This window comes from Photinus pyralis, unplaced genomic scaffold (assembly GCF_008802855.1).
Source record: "Photinus pyralis isolate 1611_PpyrPB1 unplaced genomic scaffold, Ppyr1.3 Ppyr1.4_LG6, whole genome shotgun sequence".
Classification (NCBI taxonomy): domain Eukaryota; kingdom Metazoa; phylum Arthropoda; class Insecta; order Coleoptera; family Lampyridae; genus Photinus; species Photinus pyralis.
The window spans coordinates 21,296,757-21,304,147 of NW_022170663.1; positions in this window are offsets into that span (position 1 = coordinate 21,296,757).

Genomic DNA, 7,391 nt, shown 5'->3' on the forward strand with positions numbered 1-7,391 from the left:
AAAATATAATTTAAGGGATGGAACTTTGTAAAATAAAACTATTCTATACATTTTTTTTAATAAAAGCAAGATCGGGGTCACTAACGGTCATGCACCTACTATGCAAAAATTATAAAAGAAAATGCAAACAAGAATTATAAATTTCACGTACTATGTTACAGAGTAAATAAGGTGGCCTACATCTGCTCACCAAACTTGCATGATTCGCTGTTTTCAAAACAAATATTCATATAGGAGACACCAACTATAATTTTCAGGATAAAACGTTTTATCAAGTTATATCACAAAAAATTAGAATTTGTTTGAAACACAACGTTTTTATACGAATATTTTCATCGAGAAATGGAATGAGCACCTAAAAAAAAATACTATTTTTTGGCGCGGAAAACCAATTTACTTTTTTTGAGATTAATCCCTTACGGAAATGGAGCGGAATCCCGCGGGATTTGCAGGATTGCGAAATTTATCGACCAAGTTTACCACCGTGTACGACGCGATGTTTTCTATTTATTAATAAAACGCGTATGTGTTAGCGAAACAATAATAGCTATTTATATATCAAGTACATAAACTGGGTCTTTATGGACGAGCCGTTCGTCTATGTTCGCCGGTTGCGTTTTAAATACGACAGATTTCAAATGTATCATATTAGTTTATTTTTTGATTTGCACGATAATTACTAACCTAAATGTAATGCTATTTGGTATGGTTGGAAAGCATTTTTTCAGAGCTTTCCAACGACGTATCACACATGGGGGTCACTATTTAAGATAAAAGTTGGGGTGGCTGGGGCGCAGGGGGTTGGAGGGGTGCGTCGCCAACTATGTCATTGTGATTCCCCCTCCGAATTACCGAAACGGATTTTGATTTTTTAAATATCTCGTTTATTTACTAAGATATGAGGGGTGGTAAGTTTTCAAATTGTCACCCTGTATTTACCGCGTAGTTGAGACCATAAAAGTAAGATTTTACAAAATAACTTGGACAGATTATCTTTAAGTTTTTAAGTAACAAAGAATTCAGTGAGACTTTCCTACCTAGTAGCTATCCTAAAATACGCATAACAGAAGAAATTATGTTTCGTTATTAGCAGATAGATAAGAAAGATCATTATTATTTATTTGTCATGCATTTTTGGATAGTATGGCGAGACCAAGCGAGACCAAACGAGACTAGACGAGACGAGACGAGACTGAACCAGGCCGAAACGAGACTTTGACTTGGTCTCATCTTGAGGTAACGATACGAGACGAGACCTTCGAAAGTCTTGTCCCGCCCGGTATCTCGTCTCGTGTCGCAACTTTCAGACTGTAACACATCCCTGCTTCTTGGAAAGTTATCATGCTACCAAAGCCACGAAAACAACCAAATGATGTTAAATCCTATAGGCCGATGTCACTATTGCCAATAGTCTCAAAACTCTTTTAAAAACTATACTGCTCAAGATGCTAATGACAATGAGAGTGAATAATCACCTAATCCCAGACTATCAATTTGGACTGGGACGAAAGCACGCCACAATAGATGGGGTGCATAGAATAACTGAACGTGCTTTAAACAATAAACAAATTTGCTCTGCAGTCTTCCTAGACGTCGCTCAAGCCTTCGACAAACTTTGTTATGAAGGCTTGGTATATAAACTAAACAAAATGCTCCCAAAGCAATTCGTGAAGTTACCAACTTCATATATCACAGATGGGCTCTTCAGAACTAAACCTATCTTCCATCTGTTCTAGCAATATATCAGACCTAGAGGGAACTACAGTGGGTACGTTTGCAGACTATTATTGCAATATACTAGCAGCGCAGAAAGGCCAAGATCTATCCACTAGGATGCTACAAACAATCAGCAATGCAATACTTGACTGGATCCACCAATGGAGGATAAAGGTCCGAAATTCCGATCTTCATTTCAGTAGTAAAGGAAGAAAGTCAAAAGGAGTGCTGAAAAGCATGAAGCTAGGCTTCACCCCCACGTCAACGCAGAGGCTCTTTCACTGCTGGACAACCAACTCCATGTCCAAAGACTTATTACCTTCTAAACTAAACAAAAGGGCAACAAAGGTAATTGTGGTTCGGTAATAAAGCCAATGCCTACTAACTCAGCTCAATAGGTTCAATAATAGTTGATAACCGGGCGCCAGGTCCTATCCCCAATGGTATACGAGTATGCCTCCAGCGGACCAGAGGTTATATGTGTAGCCACGAATTACCTGTTGTACTCATTCTCAACAGTAATGAAGTACCCACGTTTAATGTTAAGTAAACGAAAATTATATTTATTATAACTCGAAACAAAATAAAATAAACTCTATGTAAGATGGATTATTGTAATAAATAAACTTAATATTGGTTTTAAGATGGACATAGGTAAGTAAGGTATAAACGGAGGATATGTAAATTGTAAATGATGCAAGGCCTTCTACAGTTGCAATAAAATCAGCAAGAAATCATACACAAATATTGACAACTTACCCTGTTGGCCGGACGATGATTTGTGATTGAAATATTAGGGGTTGTACAACCAAAGCGCTTTGTTTGCTACCATCGTATGTGTGTATTTAATCGATTAATACAGCAGCTCTCCGTACTGTCAACTGGCAAGCAGCGTTTCGCCTTACCGCCCAAAAATTACGGTAAGTAAAATTGATAAATATGTAGGTACCTAACTGTAGAAACGACCTAATGCTAAAATACAGATAGTTGTAATGAACGATTGATGAATAATTAACGGACTGGATGGATCACAGGTGAGTAGAGATAATCTTCTTGCTTCTTTTATATATAGTTTGATATCAACAGGTATTGGTATGCAGATATGAGCCCAGGGTCAGCAACAACAACAACCACAAGGGCTGATTTACGCGACGCTGCTATCCAGTGTGGTGATAAGAAGTTGAACAATAACTTGACTGGTGACTTCCTTAGGTATTTAATTTGATAATAAATAGGCTAAAATTTTAGAATTACGACAATTAAGAAATCTGATTAATTCTTACCCTGATAGTCGACCTCTTTTCCCTCTGAGCTTTAAATCCCACTAATGTGGTTGCTAATTATAATAATTATCCAACTAATTGTTTCTAAATTAATTAGCTGTACTAATGAAATGCGGAAAATCTGGCCTAATATTTGCCTTTTAATTACTGGTACCGAAAATACGTTCCTCTTAGGAAAGTACAGGTGTAAGTGAACGAGATATCAATTATTCCCCAAAATTTTGATTTCTAAACTCCTATAACTGTAGGTATATGCAACCTATTCTACCTCATCCTTTTTAAACCCAACCGTTATAGACTGAAGGGGAGAAAACCGTGTGATCTGGTGTAGTGTGCTGTGTATCAAGGCAGAGCACAATGAAGCAGCTCAGGAAAATCTAGAAGACGTCAATGGATAAACTCTAGTAGAGGTGTAGGAGGAAACGATGTGACCTGGTGTAGTGTGCTATGATTAATAGCAGAGGACAGTGCGCGAGTGGTTCAGAAAACGTAGAAGACATCAATGGATAGACTGTAGTAGATAAGTTATAAGAATTGAGAAGAAAATTAATAGTTAGTCCTAAGACTAGCTTTAATTGTAAAAAAATTGCATTTGGATTTGAATTGGATTGGATGATCGATGGAGGTCGGAATCAATTCCTGCGAAACGTAACGGTAAATTGAAATGCGTAAATAATAAGAGCCATTTATCGCTACGATTTGTGACTCAGTTTCAGTTTCTTTCTTGCGGAGATATTGCTCTTATCATAACAGTAGGTATCATTTTTCGCAATTGATTCAATAATTTTTGTTCGAAAAAATGCCCTTTTCTTCAGTAACCACTGACGGCTCCAAGTTCTTTGATTTCGCGACATTTTTAGTTTCATCGGTTGAAGCCGTTGAATACGTTTCAGTTTAAAATAGCTTTATTTTATTTTGTATAGATGGAGTATGCATACATTTATTTTAATTTAGTTTGGGAAATTTTGGGTGATAAGATTTCAATTTTAAATAGCGTTGTTGTGGTAAAGTTTTGTTGCGTGTAAGGTGTATCTACAGCGTCGTAATTAATATTAATCGTTCATCTATCTATCAATCAATTTAGAAGATGAACCATCCTGTTGTTTTCCTTTACTTCGTTGGCGACTTGTCGCATGGGCGAGTTACTGAAGTGACGAGTTGTCTATTGGCGAGATGTCGCGGCGTTGGCGAGTGATCGTATTGGCGAGTCGCCCTTGGTGAGTTGACCGTGTCCCTATAATTTCTGCCGAAGCGCTTCCCTAGTCGTATGCAGAGAACGGTCCTCTTAATAGAAGAGAGGTAGTAGGAAGCCTAGATCAGTTAAATCAAGAAAGGGGTGTTCAACCCTTTTTGTTGCAAAAGCTTATTTTTAATCCCAAAAGAAAAAATGAAAATTTAATCCCACGGAAGTAAATGAACAACCTCTGTTCCCAAAAATAGAGATTAAGTGCAGGAAAATGTTTAAAAACTTGCCAGACCTGCTTGCCCTCATTGGACCATTTTGTACGTTTTTTGGTTTGCATTAACAGTACATAGGAATGGCATATTGTATTTTCTACAAATGAAACCCAAAGTGAATTCTATTATATTATCACTATTCAGTAAGTGGGGAAAAAGCAACGAAACAGTATTTTCCGGACTATTAACATTTGCACAAATAATGCAAATGAAAATGTAAAATTAAAGAACAAGTCTGACAGATTTGAGCGCTGAAGCGTTACGTGTATGAAGTAGCAAAAAAACTGCGTTACTTCATATCTGGTAAATAGCTGGCAAAAAGGTGTATTAAGTGTAATCATTGTAACTACCATCGGCTGTTTTATTTATTACATAGTAGCAAAAGTGAACATCATGTGGCATATGGTTACATTATTTAGTTCACTTCCTCGTTTCTAAAATGTTAATTCATCCGTAGTGTTTTTAACACCTGCATAATTCTTCCGTATTTGTAAAACTTTAACAGTATAACAAATTGCAGATGATCTAGTTCTACGTACCAATAAAGGTGTTACAACATAAACTGTCTCTAATAACAATTAAAGCTTCAGTAAGAAACGATACGTAAGAAGCAATTAGTATGCCAGATGTGAAGGATAGAAATTAATTTTAATGATAACAAATTGATTCGACTTTTGAAAATTGTATCCGCGATGAATTTTAATTTAGTTCGATTTATTGCAGTGGAAATAACTAATATAAGACGACTTTTAAAATCAATAAATCCGATATGTACGACACTTAGCGTCCATTTACGCTGCCGAGTCCATTATTTATCAGTTTCTTTACTCATACATGGAAATAAATCGATTCCGATGCTCTTATTTCCCTTACTAATGTTTCATTTGCTTTATGGTCCGGTTGTACACCTCGAGCATAAGTCAGTCTAATTTCTTCCTTGAGAAATTGTAAATCTGAAAACCGCACGAGATGCTTCCGCGGCAGCGACGCATGAATGAAGAATTTTTTCCGATCCCGCTTTTTCCTTTCGCGCGTTATTATTTATTAAAATCACGTTTCAGGGTTCTGGGAAAGCGCAGATGTTGGTTTAATCGACAACTGTCTCAATCCTCTAGGCGAGTGTGAAGTAGTTTCTTTAATTCTGTAAAGCAGTAACTAGATTAACAGCTGCAATTCCTCTCGGTGCATCACATACAAATTGCGTTATTGTCTATCTTTGGCAAGGTAGTAAAAAGATACTTAACTTGGAAGATTTACTTACTGAAATGCGCGTGATTTACCTCGGATTGCGTCGCTATTCTGCACCTATTTTCAATTAGATTCTGTCGATGTGCTATATTAGTGTCGTTAATTAAATGAAAGTGAAACCCGTCTTTATTGCAGGTCCTTTACTTTATTAAGTGGAGGTCAACGCTCAGGGTGAATGCCGCCGAATGCAAAAGGAAAAGTGACATATACAAACGACGTTAACACTATCGGTGGATTGCAGGTGAAGAGTGGAGATAAAAGTAGAGTACACCGCACAAGCACGTAAAATGCTACCCGAATGCATAATGCTAACCAAGAAAGTGCATCTCTCTCCCGAGATAGCTCGGATGTTACACTAATAGCTTTCTGGGTAATTTATGCGCACCTACACGTATAATTGTGCAAAAATGCCAACATATATTTGGTATGTTTGCCATTAACTACCTGCAGCAGTCTTCATATTTACGATCGCAATAATATTTCCTATATGTGAAAGGTTCCCAGCTATAAATTTCCTTATGAAATTATCAGTGTTGAGAGAATTTCCGCGTCGACATACTTAATTGGTTATTGATGTCTTTATCCAATTCCACATTTGGAACTGCTTAAATACGGGCTAAACGTCAATTATGCACTTAAAATTCATGGCTGCATTCATATCTCTTCTGTTTTCGGTTAATCAAATGCAGTAGAATATTCTCATGAACTTCTTTATGAATCTTCTAAGCGACCGTAATACACTTTTATAATAGTTAGATACATTTCTAAGTTAACAAATGGTACTGACGTATTGACCCGGAATATTCGACCCTTCGCACCCTGTCTTTGGCGCCCGTGCAGTTTTAGTTGTGCTTTATTATACAAAATTTAATTGAATATATAGCCCGAGTTAGTAGCTCGGAAAATTGAACCCTACCCTACAGCATGGTTCATTCAGAGACAAGGGCCGATTGATGGATTCAATGTTGAGTCTCTAGGTGCTGTTTGGGAAGTGTCCGGGCAGCGGAGCTTCCAATCATGGAACTGAGAAATTGTCAAATTAACCGCTGAGGAAAGCCTTGAACGCGTAACAGACTTCACTGATGGGATGTGAAGTAGGGTTGATGCAATTCTTGAAGAATTTTGCTGATTCGGGGGTTGGGTGAAGGCGCCCACGTGTTCCTGTGGGTCTATAACTTCCGGGTTTGGGTGTCTGGTTATCCATTGATTATTCCGTCCCCTTGTCATTTGGACAGGTAAATAGCAACAATTTATAACTTTCGCAAAATCACTTTTCGGACACTTTAATTACCTTGTGGGTTAATTAAGTACACTGACTGCGCCATGTGGGAAAATTATACAGAGTGGCACAACGAAAACGAAACGTAAGGAAATAGTAATTTTAAATTGAAATGGAACGTTGGGTTGAATAACACATTATTGGAAAGGGCTCTTAATTTCCTACACGCTTATGGTTTAGTTTTGAAATTCGAGCGACTCTTTTGAAAGATACACTTGAGTATAGGGGTCAGGTGGCTACCACAAACTATGTAACATAAGTACTATCAGTACTTATCATCAGTACCTAAATACCGAGCAAAAACCCAAGACAAGTATTGGCACCCGACATATCAGGTAGTTCATATACATTGCGGTAATGGAAAATTTATTTAGACGCCTTCCTCATGTACCATTCCAAAGTAGCCG